At 34.1% G+C, this 26,008-nt stretch overlaps 1 pseudogene; it reads left to right on the top strand.

Moving 5' to 3' along the window:
- The window catches only part of LOC106060745 (dynein axonemal heavy chain 6-like), an 83,888-nt pseudogene that overhangs the window by 12,066 nt on the left and 45,814 nt on the right, over positions 1-26,008 (top strand).

The raw sequence follows: 26,008 nt of genomic DNA, 5'->3' as shown, positions 1-26,008 counted from the left end.
TTGCTCATTCATAGGACAGATGTTATCTCTGCCTTATGGGAGCCCTACAACTTGATCTAGGTGGAGCACCTGCAGGTCCAGCTGGTACTGGAAAGACTGAAACAACTAAAGATTTGGCTAAAGCTTTGGCTATATGGTGTGTAGTGTTTAATTGTTCAGACAGCTTGGATTATAAGGTGATTAGGACCTTAAATATAATTATGTTTCTTTTATAAAGACTTTATTTGAATTAGTGAATATTGAATATTTAGTTCAAATTGTTCATTGACTTATTATTATTATTATACCTTTTATATAGCGCTACTTTCATGCTTATAGCATGCTCAGAGCGCTTTTGGTCCAATCTCATTTGTGGGGGGAGGGGGTATCTAGGAGTTGGTTTTCCGTGCTGCCTTTAGGCAGAGACACCATGGCTGAGGGGCAGACAAACCATAGCTAAATGGTATAAAGAGGCTTACTTTCATTGAAAAACACCATGGCTAATGGCTTACATATTGTTGTGACTGATGAGACTGGGTGACATAAACACTACAGAACTGAATGACATAAGACTCCACAAGGCTCAGTGACTTAGATAATTATATTAACACAATATATTTTAAGATTCTATACCAGAAATAAATTAATCCTCTCTTGATTTATATTTTTTTTGGTGTGTGTTTTTATTGGCGATGCTCTAGTGTTCTAAACTTCATGTAATCCTTAATATGCTATTGGAAGGGAAGGCTGCTTCCATTTTCATTAGACTAGTCTCACAAGTCTGATAAAACTAAAACTCACCCCAAAAAGATGCAAGTCTACAATACATGCGTTCTGAGTACAAAACATGGTCAATGTATGTGAAACAAGTCCCCACCTCTGCCAAGTGGATGTGATCAAAAGGAAAAAAAAAAACAACTTTTGTGTTGATCCCTACTTTTAAAAAGAAAATAGTTGCTTAACTATCTTGATGATAAAGGTGTGATCATCATGTACAAATGAAGCTTTCAGAATGCATCAAATCATATTGTTGTAAACCTGGTGGTGACACAGTTGGGGGTAGTGCTGTGTGTTTTTAGCCTACTCAAATCGCCACAGTCCAGCGCAGGATGAGCGGTCAACTGTGACCAGTGACAGTACACGCCAGTTCGGCAACGACCTGTGTGTAAATATTACGCAGGCAAGTCATGGTGATTGTGATCATTCTGAGTGGCCAAGAACGCTCCATCCCATTCTAGAAGGCCAGTAGAGACTCTATATAAGAGCGAGTGTGTTAGAAAGACTGGACTTCACGTTACCTCGCAATGTGACCAGACGAGTTAGTGTGATGTTGTTGCCAACCGTACAGTATTTGTAATGTATTTGAAATTAAATTGCTACTGTTACTTTGGAGCCCTGATGAGTTGTGAGGTTCTTTGAGTTCGTTGTGTCGTGTGGTGCAGTTTGAAGAGAGCCTGGGCAGTAGAGGAGAGATTGTAACAATATGAATAGAAGAGCATATAAATGCTTGGGAAGACATGGACATAGATCTAGACTTCACCATGTGTAGAGAAGTGGTAGAGAGACATTCATTGAACAGCCATGTAGCAGTAATGCAGCAATGATGTAGCAATGATCTCAGCTGACCTAGCTAGTTAAATGGAAAAGACTGGAACTACCAGGTTCTACATAGTATGCATGGGCACTATAGCCCTAACAAGGAAGGCTCTATGGGATAGCCATAGTCATCTTAGGACAGAGGTCTGTCAATGATGATAATGATAACTCTATGGTTTGACTTCTTCAGCTATATTAAATACTGTTTTATTGAGCAATTATTAGATGTTAAAATTTTATGTTATTGTAACATAACTGATAGTTTCAATTTCCATTGTATTCTTCCAGATGATGGGAGGATTCTTCTCTGGGCTAGCACAGTCAGGGGCCTGGTGCTGTTTTGATGAGTTCAACCGAATCAATATTGAAGTTTTATCTGTTATTGCTCAACAACTTATTACTATCAGAAATGCCAAAGTAGCTAAGGTAGGAATCAAAAGTAGATAAGGCAGGATTCAAAAGTAACATAGGCATGAAGCTAAAGCAGCAAATATGAAGCATGTCTTACCACCAAAGAAAGTGTCGATTAAAAAGTGTTACCTGAAAATAAATAAAATAATGACTAATCAAGATAAAGTGACTTTTATCAAAATGTAATTACTTAGATCTGGTTATCATAATATAGAATAAGCTGTAATAAAGACAAAAAAAATTATTAGCAAAGGAATCTAATGAGAAAATAATATTTTCATATCGAACATTGTGCATGAAAGTAAATACTTAGGTTCTAGGTTTCTGAATGAAGATTTCTCGTGTTTTTATTAGGTCTAACGACCCAGATGAAAGTTTACCTTTATTAGATTACACTTCGGCATGAAACTCAAGACCTACATGTTTTTTTGTTGTTGGTTTTTGGCGTAAAACTCAAGGACTACATGTTTGTTTGTTTTTTTGACATGAAACTCCAGGCCTACATGCTTGCCTCTTGTGTTTCAATCTAGTCCTTTATTAATCTCCATTATTGCCTACTAAAAGAAGAGTGTTTTTTTAAAAATATTATATGGAAAGGGAGTTAAACAATCAATGTAATTAATCAGACTAAAACATTGTTCTCTAGAAAAAGTGGCGTACATCGTTAGGCTTATTTTTTTGGCATTATTATTTATGAAAAGTGTTGCAGACTAAGAAATAAATAACTTCAGTTGTACAAGGCACAGTAAATAAAGACACCATATTAACTCCAATATATCCATCATTATAAAATACAAAGATCAGTGTGAGAAAATGTACCTCATTCCTATAATTTTATTCAACTTATTCTGCTCCTCACAAGTCTATAGACTTCTCTAAGTTGTAGATTTTGAATAATGGGATTGGAATTTTTATACTAAATACTACTGCAAACTTTCCATATTATAATCAGTAGATACAAGTGTGTATGTAAATGTGAATAAATCAGCCACTCTGGTTTAAAAAGCGAAACAAAATCAATCTTTCAAAGAGTTATCAGAATAACACACCAATATTTCATCAGAATAACACACAAATATTTCATCAGAATAACACACCAATATTTCATCAGAATAACACACTATTTCATCAGAAAAACACACTAATATTTCATTAGATGAACACAGAAATATTTCATCAGAATAACACAGCAATATTTCATCATAAGCAGACATCATTATTTCATCATGGGCAGTGTTTTTGTTTTACTTATTTTTCCAAATTGTATGTGTGTTAAGCAGTTTCTTGTATTTTCTCATGTTGCAATTTAAAACTTTCATATATATTTTTTTTTTGACATCACACTGTATATTAATATAGTCCTGAGATCGTCTTAATCATTATTTCCTATTTACTGTTGACTATTCATTATCATTACCTCTGTTTTAGTGATGGTTTGAGAGGTGGGTGCGTTTATTCTAAGTTTTAAAAGCCCTAGATAGAAGCTTGGTAATTGCATGTAGTGCATGTATGTTTCCGTGTAGGTTATGGTCAAGAAGATTCGGTAATGAAATTGGTTAACCTGATTAGTGTTAAAAACAATAAAAAAATTGTCTCTCTCTTTAGTCTCTTTAGATTACTAGACTGGTAAGAACAACGTTTTCTATGTTGTCTCCCTCTATAGCTCAATAGGTTCATGTTTGAAGGGGGTGAGATCAAACTGGTTCATACATGTGCAGCCTTCATCACTATGAATCCTGGTTACGCTGGACGGACAGAATTACCTGATAATTTACAGGCTTTGTTTAGACCTATATCAATGATGGTACCAGATTATGGTAAGAGGATGAAACATCTAGAATGTCTTTTCCTTAGTAGTATTCAGAAGCCACAAGTACAACAATGGCTAAGTGTTTAGAAAAATCCCAAAAGGCCCAAATCTGCAAGTACATGTGATGCCTGTCATGGAGGCCTGAACAAACTATAGAAGCATTGTGCAGAACAGGCCATTGTCTTGTTGTTTACTTTGCATGGTTCGAGCCAAAGATTGACTCCTTAGTAGATTTATTTATTTAAAGACAACAAAAATAGAACCTAAACCTATGAACCAGTACAAAGTTGAGTGATCTTTTTGGATGTTTTATTATTGTTATCTTTGGTATCACATGCTATTTCTTTCTCAGCCTCTGTCATTTGAGATGGCTTGGATATTATGCTAGATTTGCTATATTGTTTCTCTATCCAGATGATGGGAACTTGGGCTAATTCTTTTCATCTCCTCTCAATATTCATTTATTTTCAGGTGTAAGACAAATGAAGCTTTTTCCATGAATGCTATTAGTCCTTATGTGTTCTCTTTTTCTTTTAGTCTATGTATGCAGCTGTAGTGTTTATTATATATCATTTTTATCAACTTACAGATGAAGTTTATATGTAGTCTATTGTCACTCCTGTACAAAGTGACTCCTTGTAGATAAATTATTTCCAGTTCAAAAATCTGGCAATATTTTATTGCTTCTTTTCTTTTAGGTCTGATTGCTGAAGTTATCTTGTACTCAGAAGGATTTGAGTCCTCCAGAACATTAGCCAAGAAAATGGTTCAAATGTACAAACTGTGTAGTGAACAACTCTCGCAACAAGATCATTATGACTTTGGTAATAACCTTGACACATTCTTAAATAAGTATTTCCTAGAAAAAAAGTACACACTCATAAATAATAATGTCCTAGAAAATAGTAGACACTCATGAATAATTATATCCTAAAGCTAAAGACATGTACACACTCAAATAAAATGTGCTTATATGTTTCATTTAGGTAAAAAGCAAATTTATGATAATGTACACATTTTTGTTTTAGGTATGCGAGCTGTTAAATCTGTCCTGGTTATGGCTGGCAGTTTAAAAAGACAGAATCCTGACAAACCGGAAGATGTAGTTCTGATTCGAGCGCTTCGTGATAGCAATCTTCCAAAGTTTTTGTTCAACGATGCTAAACTGTTTCAAGTAACTCGGTTTTTACTTTTTCATTTATTATTATTATTAGTATAAGTATCACTATTATTTGTTTATTTTTATGCTTTGAACTGTTATAAAAGACTAACAGCTATATATATAAACTCTTCTAACAAATGTCAAAACAAAAGAAAGATGAAGTAAAAACCACAGTGTTAAGCCCTGTAATAAATGTGAACCATTTGATGAATGGATAAATCACTCTGTTGATTAATAAACCACTACGTCTATTCATGTAGGCCCTACTTCTGACTATAAGCTTACTGAACCATACAATAGTAAAAACTGTATATTATTATTATGCCATAAACTAAATTATCACTCATATTGCATGTTAATAATGTGTATTTACTTACATGGAGCTTGAGCTTTTAATTAGTTTTTAGACAAACATATTGTTATCTATGAATTATCAATTCATTTGTGGAAAGTTTTTCTTATGGTTTTATCACCAGCATTAAACAGAATATTTCTTACAGATAAATCAAAATTTAAAAAATTATATTTTGGGTGGAATAAAAAAAAGTATTAATAATGTGAAGAAATAGTTATGAAACTTGTTCACTGAATGGTTTATAATGTTTTGCAGGCCATACTTTCAGATCTTTTTCCTGGTGTTAACATACCAGAACATGATTCTGGCCAGCTGAAAGATGAGATCATGAACATCCAACTAGAAATGAAGCTCCAAGTGGTGGACACACAAGTTGTGAAAGTGATACAGTTCTTGGAGACTATGATTGTCAGACATGGTGTTATGTTAGTTGGACCAACTGTGGTGGAAAGACCACAATTTACAGGGTATTGTATTACATTTGTAGCCATTCTAATTGTAGTGTATAGGTATGTAAATCTTAAACGTGTAAGTTTTCATTCACTCTGGGACTCACACAATTCTCTACAACTTTTTTACTTTTTACTTTTTAAAGTAATGACTTTATGTTCTTGCATTTGAAAAGTTTGAACCAGGGCCTAAAAAGCAGAGTTTAATAAGGAATCCATCAAAAGGACATGATCTGCTGCTAGCATTTAAAAAAAATATATAGTCATCTATCCACATTATGTCCTTTTGTTGTACAATGACCTTGTTTCTTAGGTCTATACATAGAAAGTTAATAACAATCAATAATTAAACACATTCAATATCAACTTTCTCTGTGGCACCAGTGAGACAAAGACCAGAAATAAAAAAGGCTCCTCCCTTGGAATTATGTATAACAATTTGAACAAATTTAACTCTTTCTCTCCATAATTATTTACCACATTCTGGTGGAATCAACGCTGGTATCGTCAGTAGGAGAGAAAGAGTTAAAATATATTAAAGACTATCTTTTACACTTAGAACATTTAAAGATGGACTGTTAGATGTAAAAAATACATGTGTTGTTTTAGCTATTTTGGACAGATTCTGAGTTTTCTGAATTTTTTCATTATGTAGGTGTAGGTTAAGAATCATTGATATTTTAAGGCAATTATGTCTTACAATGCATACAGCTGCTAAAGGGTTATCTGAAATTTTTTACTCAACCAAAATAAACAATTATTAACTGTTGTCAAATTTTCTTTGAAAATATTCTAACAGCATCATTAAAATGAAAAAAGAAAATAAAAGACAGTTATTTGGAAAGTAAAAAGAATCAATACAAATTTTGACACCTGGCAGGCTTTGTTGTGCAGTTGTTTAAATGATCTGAGCTCTTTGTTACCTACCCCTGATGTTTGGTAGGGTAGTCAGACTCATTGCTAGTTATTTGGTGCAGTTCCTTCCTAACTATTTAGCTTGTAACCTAAACACTTTTCATTCTGTTCATAATATTTTTTTACACAATTTAAAAAAAAATTTTCATCTTTTGTGAATGAAAAGATTAATTGCCAATGTCTAAAGTTTGGTGAATGTGTATTGTGTAGTGTTTGTGCTTCAACCTTATTAAGGCATTAGATTAAGCATCAGATCTGAAATTACATTGGAAAAGACAACATTAGAATAGGTATAATATGTATTTTAATTCTAAATCAATTTACCTTTACCTATCCCTTAGTCTGTTGGACCATTGGGGCACCATGGCAAGATTCATCTACTGTCTTTCTCGATTCCTCTCTGTCTTTTGCCTTAGTTAGAACCTTTTTCAATGGCAGGCCCGTCCATTCTTTATGTTGTCCTCCCATCGATTTCTCTGTCTGTCTCTTCTTCATTTTCATGGTACTAAATATATAATAACCCTATCTATTTAAGCAAAAAAATGTTTTAAAGTTTTGATGACTTGTTTTATTAGATTCTAGAAAAAGCCTTGACCAGTTTGTACAATCAAGGTGTACAGAATGAATTCTATCAACAGTTCATGTGTATGTTATGAATCCAAAATCTATTACTATGAATGAATTATATGGAGGTGTGGACAAACAAATGCTCGAGTGGAAAGATGGGCTGATGGGACTGACTGTCAGGTTTTGTGTCAACGTAAGAGTTTAGCAGTTAGATTTAGTTTGAAAATTTGCAAGAAAATTTGCATTAAGATAAGTGTTAGAATATATTGTTTACTTAACGATAAGTGTAATAGTAGGTTACATTATTCACATGAGTATGAAGTGTAAATGTATATTATTGTGACTAGCCTGTGAATACATTTGGCATTATTTTGAACTGTTTAGGACACAACCAAAGATCATCAGTGGATAGTATGTGACGGCCCTGTGGATTATGGATAGAGAACATGAACACAGTGTTAGACGACAACAAAATGTTTTGCTTAGCCAATAGTGAGAGAATCAAATTTACACCTTACATCCACATGATCTTTGAGGTGCAGGATCTTGCCGTAGCTTCACCCGCGACAGTCAGCAGGTGCTTGCTACTGATTGCATTTCTTCATTTTTAGTTTAAGATATAGATTTGTAATTGAATAGGATATTTTTGTATAGTAATGCCAGGAAAGACTTTTACTTTGACAGTCTGGCTCAGCATCCAATTGTTACAAATATGTTATCATTGTATATTTCTATCAATCATGGATCTAATAACCACAGTTTGGCTACACAAATTAAATTTGTCTAAATTTTGTTGCTTAGTTTTAAAACTTGATCTTAATTTGATTTTAATATATTTTCATGATGATTGTCACATTTGAAGGTGTGGAATGGTTTACGTTGACCCAGATGAACTGAAGTGGCTACCATTTGTTAAAACATGGCTTGATAAATGGGGTAAAAATATGTCCCCGGAGGCTCCTGCCTATCTTCTCAAACTCTTTGAAATCTATGTTGAAGATGGTCTAAGATTTGTCTCCAAAAAATGTACTCAGACAATGAACCAGGTCAGTATTTTAATTTTGTGTGATCATTCTATTAAGAGACCAAGTCCATTATTAGTTCATATTACGTACTGAAAATAATCATTTGTTAAAATTACACTTAGTCATATTTAGCCTACCTTTTTTTAGTGATATAAACTAAAACTTATTTAAACTCATACAAACTGAAAGTCATATATACCAATCATATTTCATTTATACCTATTTCAATACAAACAGTGGCCACCAATATAAGACTTATTTTTTCATGCACTTATATCAAAATTAGTTACATTTAAATTAAGTGATTCACATTTCTGATAATGTGTGTTGATTTGTCTTATTTTGAAATGTAATTTTTGTATGTTGATGTAATTATGACATTTAAATGTTAAAACAAAAAAAAAGGGAACCTATACACTAAGTTTGGTCAACACCTTTATGTGTGAATTGTCCTAGAAATGTGAAAAAGTAGCAATTTTTTCACAATTTTTGCCCTAACATAAACATAACATTTCTATTTTTTTAGGGGTGGGGGGGGGGGGGGTCAAAGTGTCCATAGTAATAGATTGTAATACATTGTAATAGATGCTATGCTTAAGAGTTACTAAGACATAATTGGCAACACATTTATTCATATTGAAAATGAAACAAAATGTTTTTTAAACTCTAATTATTTAACCAAAAAAAAAAAGTTGTGCAGTGTATATGATAATGTGTATTCACCTTTTTGAATTTCAAGATTATATCATTACACTGTTAAATGGATAGAGATGGAAAGTAGTGAATAATGTAATGATAAAAGCATGCAGATGCTATTAGCTAAGGTTGACCCATCAGGGTGCCAAGAAAGATTCCAGTGCTTTTTAAAAATGATGTTGCATTAAATACAAAGTATCTTAAAGAACTATATCCATACCAGTAAGAACAAATTAGTTTCAATGTGGACTTAAGAATTCTCAACATTTAGATCTGTACTCTTATTTTCCAGGTAGATATCAGCAAAATAAACTCATTTTGTAAGTTGCTTGAAGCCATTTTCTTCTACAAGCTTGGTCAATTTGACTGGTCACTAGAATCCTCCAAGATGTTTCGATTTCTGTGCCAGATCTTTGTGTTTTGTTACCTTTGGGCTCTTGGGGGTAACCTCAATGATGAGTACAGAGATGCTTTTGATCTGTTTATACGACAACAATTTGATGAAAATCAAGATGCCAAGGTAACTGAAACAATATTATGTGTTGATAGTTTCAATCAGATATTCAATTTAGTGCTGAACTGGCTCAGAGTTGATTTCATTGTTGGATAATATAACAACAAATTTGGACCTTAAAGAACTGGGTATATTTCTTCTACTCACTAAACCTATTGACTTTATTAAAAACTAGACCCATCTAGTAAAAGACTACATTGGTAGTGATAGTAGAAAACAATTAACAAAACATACACCAAGGAGTCTTCTTTATAAGCATAAAAAATAGTTTTTTTGATTGGATACAGAGACGTGAGTCTTGAGTGCATTTTGAATACTGATGCTTGCTTATAGCTTACTTCATTGAGTAATCTAGTAGCTGGAAAGAAGTCTAGATGTAGTGCATTCTAGATGCACTGCTGAAGTACTATTGAAATGACAACATGTTCTGTTTAAATTTGATGTTATGTTGTCCTTAAAAAGAATACTGAAGTTATGAACATTGAAATTATTTGCAAGATGGAGTGTTTCTCTATTATTAATATAACCTTTCAGCTGCCAGGAACATATCCTTTATGGAGCTATTACATTGAGGTGGACTCAAAGAGAATGGATCTGTGGGAACGTCTTGTCTCATCCTTTCGATTTGACAAATCAATTTCATTTTTTAAAATGATGGTGCCCACTGTGGACACAGCACGTTATGGCTACTTCCTAGAGCGGTTACTTTCTGTTCAAAAACCAGTGCTCTTTACAGGAGGGACAGGCGTGGGCAAGGTAGTATGAAATTAGTTTACCAATTTACCTTCATTAAAGATATGATTATAAGATGTTGATTTAATGTTTTTGTTTAAACTATAACTAAAAAAAAAATGTTGCAACTTCTGAATATTTCTTGATTGGTTAATGTTTGTGTAATTGAAATAATTGACTGCATATCTGAAAGAATGAATATATTGTCTCCTTCATCTTGCTCTAGTCTGTGATAGTAAGAGATTTACTTGACCGCATCTCTGAGAGAATGAACTACGTACCAGTTTACATTAACTTTTCTGCACAAACCAGCAGCGGAAGAACTCAAGAAATTATTGAAGGGAAGTTGGAGAAACGAAAGAAAAATGTTATTGGTAAATTATTTTTTTGTCTATAACTGTAACATTTTAACTTCTTATACAGTCTTATGTTTTAAACTAAATGTCGGATCTCAGTTTTTTTTTTGTTTTTTTTTTGTATGTCTTTTTGGTTAATATCCTGACTATTTAATTTCTTTATTTACTCTCTCAAGATATTTTTAGTACTAAAATTAATTTCAGTAATTCTAAAATTAAATATCATTTTATGCTAAAAATTGATTACTTAAAATAAAATAATTTTCTATATTTTCAAAACCCTACCAATTGAGTCAAGGTTTGCAGGCTATATAGGCTACTGTTTTGATCTTATGTGCAAAAAGAATCGACAGGGGCTTATTGCAAAAAAAAAAATTTACATGAAGAGCGCAAGTTGAGAAAGAGATCATGTTCTTCCTCAACTACTAACAAACATTTTGTGTTCAACTGCTAATATGCACTTCTCTAATGACCAACAAAAATCTTTTAAAAACTAACATATATGTCTTTAATGACTAACACACATATAGTTCTATAACATCTTCAATGTTGGAAACACATAAAAAAAAGAAAAAAAGTTATGTTCACTTGATACGCTTTGCCAGCTATGCTTTAAGAATCTAGAGTGGTTCCCTGCCCCAAATGATTGTCTGGATGGGTTACATCTGTTTAACAAATGATGTCTGGATGGGTTACATCTGTTTAACAAATGATTGTCTGGATGGGTTACATCTATGTATAAGTAACACACTTCACACATTGCAACAAATGCATTCAAACAATTAGTAGAACAAACAAAATAGGCTACATTTCTTTTTTTTTTTTTTCTTTTTTTTTTTTTAAAGTTATAAAACAAAAAAGTTGTTTGGTTGAAGTTGTGGCATGTTACCCCACACAGGGGTAACTTGACACATGGCTTGGGGTAACAAATCACCATAATTGGATCATGGTTGTGGCTGAAAGCAGTATGAAAAATAGACTTTGTCCTTTCAATATACCTGCTGGTGGTGAAAGAGTGGTTTTTATATCCTGTTTTGGACAGTTCCAATAGCAGCTACAACAATTTTCTTTCCCCTTTCAGCTTTGGCGTTTCTTTTGATAATGCCCTGTGACCCAATTAACTCGGCAAGCTGATTTTTAGTCTATGCTTTGTGTATTTTTAGTTATTTTTTTTCCTGATTCTCTCAGGTCTACCCAGTAAACTTATGAAATGTTTCTGAGGCAGTGATCAGTTTCACCATTAAATGTTTTTTTCAAGTTCTTTCAAGAAAACTTGTCAGGTCTTAATTTAACCTGCATTTCTTTTTTTCTTGTTTGCTTTCCACACATCAACTGTAGTTTTGTTTTGTACATAATATTGTGCTGTTAGGTAGTTCAGAGTAATGACAGCATAATGACATGGTATCTGCTTGTAGCCTAATTGTACTTTTAATATTTTCCACATGCTTCATCATGATCGAGGGTCAACATGTCCTAGAGCAATTTTTAATACATTAAATTAACTAACTTTTTGATTGATTGAAATTAAGAATAAGAACAATTTCAATGTTTAACTAATGCATGGTGACATTATAGTCTAAAACTGACCTAATGTTTCAGTAGTATTAATGTTTAATTACAAAATTTCAGAAAATTGAACTCCACTTTTAGAGCAATTAAAAAAACAGTACAGTCCAATAGATGTAGGTTGGTAACAAAGAAGTGGCAGGGGCTATAATTGACCATCATTTATATATGTTTCTATAAGCATCTCAACTGTAGTCTTACATTTTCGATAGCGCATCAGATTATGTTTTTGAGGATTTGTGACGACCTGCCCTTTTGACTTAAAGCCCCGCCTTTACCTACATATTTGTAAAATGTTCTTTCAGAGTTGAAGATAATTACTTCCTAGTCCAAACCTCCTGCAGGATGACAGGGATGGGAGCGGGCAGGGTTTGAACCCTGGACCATTGATAAATCTGAATGACAGTCCAGTGCGCAAACCGCATGGCCAGGCAGCCATTCTATCCTTAATGGCTGACATACAAGACCATAGTAGTAACATACAACTCTTGAAAAGTACCGGTATAATTACATCTTAATTCCTGCTCAAAACTTTGATCAATGTTCATTATTCATACCAATGTCCTTCTGTCATGCTTTTCTCTTGTGTACAGGTGCACCTCAAGGTAAACGAGTGGTCATATTTATTGACGATCTCAATATGCCCAAACTTGACACGTACGGCTCTCAGCCACCTATTGAACTTTTACGACAGTATCTAGACTTTGATGGTTTATATGACAGAGAAACAATGACCTGGAAAGAGATTCAGGTGCTAAAAATAATTGCGAACGTTTTTTTTCATAAATGATAACAAAATGTTTACTGTTTGAGTGCATGTGTATGAGTTGAATATTTTTGATTAAACTGATGATAATAATTTAATAATTTTATTTATAAAGCACTGTTAACAAACAAAATGTAGGCTCAAGGCGCTCTAATAACATTACAAACACAAACACGACAATAGAAATAAAAAACTAATCTAAAAAAGTTTTAAACAAGTAGGTCTTAATGTTCTTCTTAAAAGTGGTATAGCATGTTGTCTGTCTGAGATCAATGGGGAGTGAGTTCCAAACCTTTGGTCTGTGCACTGAAAAAGCCTGCAGACCGTAGCTTTTGAGGGAGAAACGTGGCACCACTAAAAGCGTTGAGTCCATTGAGCGTAGGGCTCTCTTGGGGACATATGGAGTAATCAGTTCTCTAAGGTACAGTGGCATCTCATTATTATATATACACTGATGACAAAGTGTGGCGACAGTGTAATCGATTCTTGAAAACTGATGTACCTGGCATGATAACAACAGCCAAAGAACAATGGGGAGAGTCTTGCAATGTGGACCACTTTTTTTTACCCTTTATATATTTAGAGGGTAGCATTCTTAATATACTGGCTCGCCATGATATAAAATGTTAAATAATTTTAAAAGATTCAGAATGGCTCATACTGGAAACCCTCTTTGACTGCAATTTTGAAATCATTAAAACTAATTCCACCTTGGACTGACAAGCTGTGAAGAGACTATAAAGTTGTTTTAAATAGGCATAAATGTAAAAGTATTCAATTTTGTCATTGCAAATATCATTTAAAGAATTCACCTATCTCTTAGCCTGTTTAACTGTTGGGACACCATGCATGATCTGTCGACTGTTTTTCTCCATTCCTCTCTGGTTTTTTTTTTTTTTGCCTTTAATAGAATCTCTTTCAATGACTGGTCATCCATTCTTTTATGTTGTCTTCCTATCTCTTTCTGTGCTGCCTCTTCTATTTCCTGGTTCTGTTCCCTGCAGAAAGTTTTTTGCAAGCCCTGAAGACCTTGTGGTCATAAACGAATATGGTCATAAAGTTTTAGTTTTCTGTTATTGACAGTGGTTAGCAGGTCATCTCTGGGCCCAATTGTCATTGTGATCCAGTATCTAATCTTTTGTTTATGTTTCAGTCTTTGTATGTGATAATTAGGATCATTCTATAGCATATATCTATGGCCAGGATCCTCCTCTATAGTTCTGCAGTTCAAGCATATAAGAATGTGGCCATGACCAAAGTCTGATTTAAGTGTGGAGGGCTATACCTTTGTCTTTCTAAATTGCTATGAGTTAACCAAGTGCTCCTGTGAACTGGCCAGTAGTTCAGTTTTGGTTTCTTTATCTGAAACAATAGCTCTTAGGTATTTAAATTTACTGACACTTGTCAACTTTCTTTAAGTCTCCAATACTAATGTCTGTTGGCTACTAGAGTCATAATTAGTGTTTTTTCAACATTGATTTGCATACCCTATGCTGTGGAAGTCTTGTCTTTGAGCAACTAGTAAGCTAGTCCCTGCCAGACCATCTATGTATTCAGCAAAGCACAAGTTAGTAATTTTTCTTCCTTTAATGCTTACAGTACCTTTGTAACCTTTAATGTTGAAAGCTTTCTTAAAATCTATTAAGACATGACAGAGTATCCTGAAGCTTAGTATTTTTTTCTGTTGTGCTGTGACCTTGTCTAAAACCTGCTTGTCCTTCTAAAATTTTTGTCATCTATTGGTTTTAGATGGTATAATATAATTTTTAACAGGACTTTGCTGGGATGGCTTATGAGGCATGGTAGTTTTGACAGAGTTGCAAATAGCCTTTTTTTAGCAGGGTGATGATGAGTGATTGAAACCAGGGCTTGGGCCAGTCTCTTGACTGCCAGATCCTGTTGCAAATCTTAAAAAGTGTCTTTATTATCTTTACTCCTCCAGCCTTGTAGAAACTTACCCCCAAAAAAGTATATATGTGTGTGTGTGTGTGTTAATGTCATTAAATGATGGAATAGATTTTGTTAAGAGAATAAATAGGCTTTGCAACACAAAAGTTCAGATGATCAATTTAATTCAGAAATATTCACTCAGCAAAACAAGAGTTCCAAGTAGCACTTTTAATATTTAACAGTCTTAAAGATATTTTGAGTGTTTATTTCACTTAAGAAATTTGGTTGGAAATGACAGTCCTGTTTCTGAATCTATTCTGAAGTGAAAGTTGGCAACCAGAAGTTATATTATCAGAATTAGAGAATTTAGTGCTGCCAAGAAGGTACAGGTGTGGAGATATATAGGCTTTCACAAAATAATCTATCCTCAAACCAGAGAAGCCATTACTGACAATCAGCAAAGTGGACATATTTAATCCTGTGTTCAAGATTCCATGAAATAATCTTTCAAATTCTCTTTTAGTCAATTTTAAAAGAAAAAAAGCTGATGCACTGCTACACAGCTTTGTGCACTGACTCAAACAATTTTTTCTGTTACAGGATGTAACCCTTGCTGCTGCCTGTTCGCCTCCTGGTGGCGGTAGAAATCCTGTGTCACCAAGGTTATTTCGACATTTTTCCATGTTCACCATCCCATCCCCAACTGAAATGAGCCTGAAACAGATGTTTTTAGTAAGTACAGAGTTGTTTTTTTATTGATACTTTTCTTTAGTACAATATTTGTTTTTGCTTTTTATGTTTTCGATGTTCCTTCAAAATTAAAAGATTATTACATTGTAGCCCAAACCTCCCTCAGGTAGGCGGAGGAGGGTGACTGTGTTTGAACTAGGAACCATTCAGACAATAGTCCAGAGCTCCTACCGTATCATCAGGCAACCATTTTAACAAGGGCCTCACTTAAACTTGTTATAATTTAATTTTTAATGGTATTGATATTTTATACTTAAAATATTAATATTGAGTGTAATATATATTTTCAGTTAAAAAATAGTGATTGTAAATTGTATTGACTGCATTCTCAAATGTCAGGGTAAACTGCCTGGTCATTTAGTATTTGTGAATGTTGTCATGTTTGTCACTCCTGTCAGGTCTGGACTAGGATGTTCTAATCTTCAATTCAGATAGAATGTCTGTCCTGTAACACACATTGAAATAAATTACAATTTATTGAAATATAAAATGTTTTCAACTATTTGTGGAAAAAAAAAAGATAATTAGATAAAATATAACTTTTTTGACTAGTAAATTAAAATACATTTGATAAAGACTTTGTTGGCCTCTTTCAGTCATTGAACAAAGTATTTACTTAATAATAAAAACATAGTTTAGGTTATTGGGCCTATTATGTTTGACTTCACTTTTACTTCCAGGCAATCATCAATGGGTTTTTACTAGACTTCTCTCGCAATGCCCGTACATTAGCTGAACCAATAGTTAACTCAGCTGTTGAACTCTATTTTAGAATGAGCTCAGACCTACTTCCTACGCCTGCCAAATCTCACTACGTTTTCAATCTGCTACTAAGCATTTAAACAACAAAATTTCATGAAATTTGCACCTTTTCAATATCCCATATTATAATAATTACTGTTGATATAATTATAATTAATTGCAAGATGATATGAAAATAGCTTTAAAATACCACTGAAAATATTGTTCGACTAGTACTGTGAATCAGAAACTATGAAAAGAAAACAAAGCTTTAGAATGTCTAAGTGAAAGAATTGCTGTTTGAAAATTATTATCACCTCAAAGCTCGAGAGTGACCATAAGGCCTAGAATGCAGACTGGTTCTGATTACAAATAAAAGTAAACTAACATTATTGAGAAACAGCTCTTCAATGAAGAAGTTGATAAATTCAATTTCATATCAAACAACTTTAAATAGTTCCACAATAAAAGCACAGATTTTTTAATTAGAGCTACATTAATTTACAGTAACAAAAGCAGGGGGTTAATTAAACAAATTTTTTAAAAATAGATTACAAAGTCTCACAAAAAAGGTTTGGACTTTCTGAATTTTTTTTTTAATAGTATTTTTAGATTGATATTTTCATAGGATGAAATTATAGCAAAAATTCTATTTCTTCTTTCACTTTTACTTTTTTTTTTTTTTTTTTTTTTTTAAACAAACCATTTCCTTGTAATTTTATTGCTAGAATCTCAATTTCATTTTCTGTTAGAATTTTCAAATTTGTAATGACATTTTATTGTTTTGTAGGTATATTGAAGGCTGATGCAGGAATCTTCCGTGAAAAAAATTCAAATTGTTCGTCTATTTATTCACGAGACTCAAAGAGTGTTCCATGATCGACTGATTAACAATGAAGACAAGCTTTTCTTCCACAAACTTATGGCAGAAATTGTGTACAAAACATTCAATGAGGTTATGTTTAAATTACTGTTATCATTATTTTTAATTTATTTAATTATTGTTTCCAATCTAATCAGTAATGTTAATTAGAACTGAAATAAATACAATCATCAATAGAAGTAATAGCATCAATAGAGGCAAAATAATCTTTATTAATAACTCTTTAAAATGTGAACATTTAGGTCAATGCTCTTAAATTGGTGTAAGAAGTGCAAACAGTCTTGTTCCTATTCATATTACAATGTGAACATTCATTCAGATTGATGAATGTTTGTATAGAAATTTATTCCATTGTTGATGAGCTTGTCATTGTGTTGTAGTTCTAGTAAGCATTTAGCTTACTTGATACAAAACTCTAAATAAATTCTGAAAATGTTTCAACACCTACAATCAACACACATTCTGTCTCTTATCTCCTACTTCTTTCATCAGCTGCTAAGCTTCTTTTACCAACTGTAGAAATCTGAATTTAGCAGCAACAGTTCTCTGTCAATACAAACATGGGCACACACTCCATAACATACATGTTTAATAGTTTTTAGTTAGCTCAGTGCAATGGAATCTATATTTCATTTAAAATGGGGGGGGGGGGGGGGGGGAGAGGATCTGTGAAGAGTGGCGGAAAAGCTTAAACTGCTGTGCTATCCATCAAAGGGGCTCAAGCTCATAACCCGACTAAGATCTGAGTTGTGTTTGCTGGGTTCCTGAAGGCAGCACAGAAATTTCTCACAGATAGCCCATACTCTCACAAAAAAAGAGATTGGACCATAGCGCACTACCATAAGCATGAATAATGAAGCTACAAACCAGCCTAAATCTCATTCATTCTCCTGACCTGAACTGAGATTGTCAAGATCTTACTACCCTATTTATTAGACCATCATTTTATCACTTGGCCATCCTATCTAAAATACAAATGTCAATTTTTTTTAATTTTTAAAATTAACTCCAAACATCTGACCCTCATCAAATATCAATGCCAGTAAAGAATTCTTTTAATTATTTTCAGAACTTTGATCCACATTCATTTATCAAAGATCCTTTACTGTTAGGTAATTTCATGAAGATGGGATGCCCACCACAAGAGAAATTTTATGAGGAGATATCTGACATGAACAAACTTCAACATGTTTTAGGGGAGGTAACAAACTGCTATTTAATGATTTTTAAAATTTATATTGTGTTATGAAAATTTCATATGAAAATATCAAAATAAAATGATAAAGTTCTAGACATTTGGAAACTTAGTTTTATACTTCAAATAGTTACATAGGTATAATGTTTTTAACCATTTCAAAAGTTATCATCAAGCACTTCATAGTCTAACCTCTATATTTTATTAAATCATCTAAATTAAAATACATCTTATATAGAACTCTACAAAGCTTCTAATACTTACTTATGTAGAAATTCCTTCTGTTTGAGACAGTATCTAGATGACCTTAACCTTACATCACCTAAAGAAATGCATCTTGTGTTCTTTATGGATGCAATGGAACATATTACTCGACTAGTCAGGATGATTCAACAAGAAAGAGGCAATGCCTTATTGGTTGGAGTGGGAGGAACAGGAAAACAGTCATTAACAAGGTTCAATATATAAATATCTATAATATTTTTACCAGATTGTTGAGTTAAAATAATCATTTTTTTACAGTTTTAAAAGAACATTTATATATACTAGTAGATAAAAACACACCTAAGTATGTGATTTTTTTTTTTGTGTGCAGATTGTCTGCCCACATGTGTAACTATCGCTGCTTCCAGATTGAGCTCTTTCGAGGCTATGACTATTCTTCATTCCACGATGACCTGAAAAAATTGTATGATACAGCAGGCATTCAAAATAAACCCACAATTTTTTTATTTACTGATACACAGGTTGGCAAAAGAGTTTATATATATATATATATAGAGAGAGAGAGATACATATGTATGTATGTGAATATCTGTGTGATCAAGTGTGATTGTCAAATTCATGTGATACATATTAATATTTGAAAAATCTAATACTGGTACTATACTATATGGCTCCTTCTATTTGAAAGACAATGGATAAGCCTGGATGCATCATCGGTTTTAGTTTCTTCTTGAGACTGGGCAGAATCTGGTGTTATTAAACAAGCCAATTCTTGAGTGTCAAAGTTTGCCACAGTTAGTGTATATGAATGCACCTGTTATAGGGCTATGTGACAGGACAGCTTTCTTTATCATCTTTTTGTCTCTAGTTGCTTCATTCCTTTTGTTCTCAATGAGGTTTGTACCAGTATGCACAGTCTATCTTTATGCTGACCAATCTTGGGTGATGTTTGTACCAGTATGCACAGTCTACCTTCACGCTGTCCAATCTTGGGTGATGTTTGTACCAGTATGCACAGTTTACCTTCACGCTGTCCAATCTTGGGTAATGTTTGTACCAGTATGCACAGTCTACCTTCACGCTGTCCAATCTTGGGTGATGTTTGTACCAGTATGCACAGTCTACCTTCATGCTGTCCAATCTTGGGTAATGTTTGTACCAGTATGCACAGTCTACCTTCATGCTGTCCAATCTTGGGTAATGTTTGTACCAGTATGCACAGTCTACCTTCACGCTGTCCAATCTTGGGTAATGTTTGTACCAGTATGCACAGTCTACCTTCACGCTGTCCAATCTTGGGTAATGTTTGTACCAGTATGCACAGTTTACCTTCACGCTGTCCAATCTTGGGTGATGTTTGTACCAGTATGCACAGTCTACCTTCACGCTGTCCAATCTTGGGTGATGTTTGTACCAGTATGTCCAATCTTGGGTGATTCTTCTCCCACATACTTTCATTGAAGCCTGTGATCATCAAATCTTGCTTGGTCATCCCTTGGGTAAGACTACATAATCTTGGCATAGTGGTTGGGCTTAGGAAACTTCCATTTGGCATGCAAGTGACATGTCCAAGCCAACTTAGTCTTTTTCTGTGTCATAATATTATAGATATTGTGTGTATTGGCTAATTTCTTATTGCAAGTCTGAACCCTTGACATGCAACTGCCAGAGCATTTACTAGTTTTTGTGATCTTTCTTGCGAATGATAGTTGTGCACCTTATTGTCAGTGAACAGCAGTCCCTGATCAGGATATGCAGTTTCTTCATTTATATCTGTGTCTTGCCTTTATGGGTGTCCACTTAATTTGTTTAGATAACATTACTTTACAAGTAGCTCACAATGATGCAGATTGAAATCCCCTCTAAATTTCGCCACAACAAAATAACATCCACAAAACTTGTGTTACAAAAGATGGTGGTCAAATGCCTTGTCATCAATGTTTCCCTTGCACTAATTTCAATATAATTGACCATAAACATCAATAATCATACACATGCACTACTGCGCACTAGTTTTTTAATGTGCTAGCTATACTACAACATAAAGACAGAAAAAAATATGTGAGTTTTGTCATCTTACAGATTGTGGTAGAAGAATTTCTAGAAGATATTAACAACATGCTGAACTCTGGAGAAGTTCCAAACTTGTTTGAACCTGACGAGTATGAGAGGTTGATAATAGGCTGCAGACCAGGTGCTAAAGAGGCAGGAATTCCTGAAGGAAATAGAGATGCAATTTATGACTATTGTATCCATTGTGTCAGGTACAGTTGACATTATTGTTTTAACCGTCAGGCACTTATGACCTTACTATATTTCATGTATAAATTACTCTAGACCTAACTGTATCCAGTGTGTCAAGTATGTTTGAACTTTGAACTTGTACCTGGTCATTTGACTTTTCTTTATCCATTTTTCACATTCATTTGACTTCTCAATGTTCCCTTATAACAGGTTCATTTGGCTTATTGTATTCACTGTCAGGTACATGTAGCTTTTGTTTGCATTCAGTGTGTCAGATAAGTATCCAACATATCATGGCTAATGAAACCAAAAATTGTTCAATCCTTTACCTTTGGAAACTGCCTTGTTCATTTGAATGTGTGGGTGTAGGATATCTAGCACCTGTTCATAGAAAGTCATTAATTCATTGTCATCATGTTCAGAGAATTGTGCTTGAATTGTGTCACTTGACTGGTGTGTAGCATTACATACATATGGTCATCTTCACCTTACCCTGTCATTTAGTCTGTCTGACTGTTGGGGCACCATAAACATCATGTTCAGAGAATTGTGCTTGTCACTTAACTGGTGTGTAGCATTACATACATATGGTCATCTTCACCTTACCCTGTCATTTAGTCTGTCTGACTGTTGAGGCACCATAAACATATGTTGACAGAATTGTGCTTGTCACTTGACTGGTGTCTAGCACTACATACATATGGTCATCTTCACCTTACCCTGTCATTTAGTCTTGTCGGACTGTTGGGGCACCATAAACACATGTTCAGAGAATTGTGCTTGTCACTTGACTGGTGTGTAGCACTACATACATATGGTCATCTTCACCTTACCCTGTCATTTAGTCTGTCTGACTGTTGGGGCACCATAAACATATGTTGACAGAAATGTGCTTGTCACTTGACTGGTGTGTAGCACTACATACATATGGTCATCTTCACCTTACCCTGTCATTCAGTCTGTCTGACTGTTGGGGCACCATAAACATCTGTTGAGGTTTGGACTAGGGAGTAAACTATCTTCAACTCTGAAGGAACATCCGAAACATGTAAAACATTATTTTACAAAATAAAAAAAAAAGTAAGACAAGATTATTAGAAGGCACTCAAGAATGAACTATTAGTCGCAGATTCGTTGAGAGCTATTTAAGTGGATTAAGAGTATAGACATCATGTTGTGATAGAGTCACACTGTTAACCCTTAGATCTTCATTTGGGCATTCTTAAAAAGAAAACAAAAGCTAAGATTACACAAGTGTTAAGGTCTAAAATTAATGTGCATAACTAGATTAACAAGGAATATCTGTAGACTGACAAGATAAAAAAATTATTTCGATGGTTATGAAGAAAACTTTTCAGAGAAATAAATTCTTTAAGACTCTGTACTGTCGTAATATTTTAATCCAGACATAATAAATTTTTAAAATATTATTTTCTGTAAAGCATCCCTTTAAATTTAATGGCACTTTATCGGTCTGTATTTTTTCCAGAAATAATCTGCACATAGTATTGTGCATGTCTCCGGTGGGCTCTGACTTTCGATCACGATGCCGGATGTTTCCATCTTTGGTCAACTGTTGCACCATAGACTGGTTCATTGAATGGCCGAAAGAAGCTCTTTTAGGAGTGGCACAGTCTTTCTTCAAAACCGTATCTTTAGGATGTTCAGATGAAATCAAAGTAAGTCTTACACTAAATTATTCTTTTATTGAGCATTAGAAAGAAAATGTGATTCTCAAATATCTATGATCATTAACATCCACTCAAGATTTCAATTGAAAGACTTGACTTGCATTTTTCTAGAAAGTACCACTTAAAAAATATGAAGCAAACTAATCTTCAAACAATTAATGTTTACTATTTAAGTAAACAAATCAAAACTCAATAGTTACAACTGTTCTTGTTTTAATTTTTTTTTAAATATTACTATTGACACTTAATGCAAACACATATAGACATACAAGAAATGTTTAATTTAGAGCAAAACAAATTTGAATATTTTGTAGCAAAGTATTTTGTCAACAAGTTACAATTAACTGTAGCATCTGAACGATTACATCAAGAAAGTTCTTACAACAAGAAAGTTCTTATTCATTTTACATTGGTGTTTTATCAAAAGGGCTTGATTACATAGGTTTGACATTGCTATTTTATTGCCTTAAACACATATTATATAGAGGTTCCTCTTTCTGAACTTGTGATCTATGGAGTCAGATGAATAAAACTTGTGTTGCCTGGTCAAGTAGTATTCACTCCAGACAGGCTGTCATCTTGATGGTCCTGGGTTCAAACTCTGCCCACTGGCTTCCCCTGTCAACCTGAAGGAGGTGGGGGCTAGGAAATAAGGATATTCTATTCTGAAGTAACATGTTAAAAAAACAAAGCTTATCTGTTTCTATAACCAAAGGTTAACTAGGGTGTCACGTGGCCAGCACAATGCCAACTGCCTTTTCTTTACCTATCATATATCAGGTACCCATTAGAGTTGGGTGCACTCAGGGGCCTCCAAAAATCATATATCAGGTACCCATTAGAGTTGGGTGCACTCAGGGGCCTCCAAAAAATCATATATCAGGTACCCATTAGAGTAGGGTGCACTCAGGGGCCTCAAATAAATCATATATCAGGTACCCATTAGAGTTTGGTGCACTCAGGGGCCTCCAAAAAAATCATATATCAGGTACCCATTAGAGTTGGGTGCACTCAGGGGCCTCCAAAAAAATCATATATCAGCTACCCATTAGAGTAAGGTGCACTCAGGGGCATCCAAAAATCATATATCAGGTACCCATTAGAATTGGGTGCACTCAGGGGCATCCAAAAATCATATATCAGGTACCCATTAGAATTGGGTGCACTCAGGGGCCTCCAAAAAAATCATATATCAGGTACCCATTAGAGTTTGGTGCACTCAGGGGCCTCCAAAAAAATCATATATCAGGTACCCATTAGAGTTGGGTGCACTCAGGGGCCTCCAAAAAAATCATATATCAGCTACCCATTAGAGTAAGGTGCACTCAGGGGCATCCAAAAATCATATATCAGGTACCCATTAGAATTGGGTGCACTCAGGGGCCTCCAAAAAAATCATATATCAGGTACCCATTAGAGTTTGGTGCACTCAGGGGCCTCCAAAAAAATCATATATCAGGTACCCATTAGAGTTGGGTGCACTCAGGGGCCTCCAAAAATCATATATCAGGTACCCATTAGAGTTGGGTGCACTCAGGGGCCTCCAAAAAAATCATATATCAGCTACCCATTAGGGTTGGGTGCTCTCAGGGACCTCCAAAAAATCTCAAAATTAAAACTCCAAGTCTTAACTGATTTTCAAACTTGAATCCCTCTCATCAGTTTAAAGCCAAGTGCTTTACCACTTGACTTCGATGGCTGCCTGGTTGTGCGGTTTGCGCTGGACTGTCGTTCGGATTTGTCGAGGGTTCAAATCCTGCCCACTCCCATCCACCGTCGTCCTGCGGGAGGTTTGGACTAGGAAGTAAACTATCTTCAACTCTGAAGGAACATCCGAAACATGTAAAACAAACAGACCATCATGTCCCACAAATTGTGTAATAGTTTGAGTATTTCATTTACAGGACAATGTATCTAAAATGTGTGTAGAAATTCATATGAGTGTTACAGAAATGTCTGAGAGATTCTTCACTGAGCTAAAGCGTCGTTACTACACCACACCCACCTCCTACCTTGAGCTGATCAACCTGTACATTACCATGGTACAGGAGAAAACAAGGTACACTCATTTCTTCTAAATAAATATAATTTGAAAGAAGTGATCGTAAATTGCACTTCCTATTAAATCCTAGAATAGAAACGACCTTCTATTGCTCTAATATTTCAAAATAAAAATGTCAGTTCTTCCTTATAAATATTTTTTTATTAAATAAAGCCAGACTTATTTCACATTTTTGGATGTTATTAATGTAAAAAAAAAATAAATTTATCTTGGATTGTACTAAATCTTGCTCTTCCATTTCGACCATTGCACAAATCTTTCCTTTTCAGAGAGACTCTTCTCAGCCCTTTAATCTTTCTCTATTTTTTTATCCTTAAAGTAATGTTCTTTTGCTTGACTGTCACTAAATGGTTCATCTCCTTGGTTCTGGATGCACTGATATATATTGCTGGTGGCTAATTCTTAATGCTTATCCTAATTAAGTCATTTTTTTTTGCTACTATTCTATAGTGCAGTTGCAGGTCACAGCTGGGACTGTGTAGCCATGTAAAATTGTGAACTCCTCATTAATCTTTGGACTCAAAGAAAAAGCCTTACTATTATTATAGTGGAGTTGTATTAAAAAGTGATACTTCAAATGGTATCATTATAAGTGTCCACTGACATCAATTAGTTTTATAGTCATATTTTAAAGCTAGGATTATCTTTAGTCATAATAAGAGTAATATATTTGTTACTCAGACATCTTATAATGTAAGCACAAATCAGGATCAACTAAAGAATACTAACGTATTAGATTAGGCTGTAGAAAATGTTAATAGCTTTACTCATGTTGGTTTACTTAATATGCTTCTGTTGCATATATTTCTTGTAGTAATATTAAGACTGCTCGTGAGAGAGTAGCTAATGGACTTTCCAAACTGTTTTCAACCAATGATTTGGTTGACAATATGAAGAAAGAACTTGTTGCCTTAGAGCCTGAACTTAAACAGAAGTCTGCTGACACTGCTGCCTTGATGGAAAGACTTAAAATAGATCAAGAGAAAGCTAATGTTGTAAGTTGACATTTAGAAATAGGACGTTTCTATTTATAACAGAATGCATTATTTTTGTGCATCCATCATTCAATTATCTTTACTATTTAATTTTTGAAGTAGGGACAAGTAATTTTGTACGAGTTCAAGTTTCATTGAATGATGGAATTTTAATAAATGTTTGTAAAATGTTTTACATGTTTCGGATGTTCCTTCAGAGTTGAAGATAGTTTACTTCCTAGTCCAAACCTCCCGCAGGACGACGGGGGATGGGAGCGGGCAGGGTTTGAACCCTCGACCGTCGATAAATCCGAACGACAGTCCAGCGCGCAAACCGCACGACCAGGCAGCCATCCTGCTGATCATCAGGGGTATGGTAGTATTGGTAATTATTAAGAAAGTATAGGATGATTGCTGTCAAACTCTTATTTAGCTTTAGAAAAAAACAAATATA

This window comes from Biomphalaria glabrata, chromosome 5 (assembly GCF_947242115.1).
Source record: "Biomphalaria glabrata chromosome 5, xgBioGlab47.1, whole genome shotgun sequence".
NCBI classification, from domain to species: Eukaryota; Metazoa; Mollusca; class Gastropoda; family Planorbidae; genus Biomphalaria; species Biomphalaria glabrata.
The sequence above is the reverse complement of the archived record's forward strand: the minus strand, read 5'-3'. Positions and strand labels throughout refer to the sequence as shown.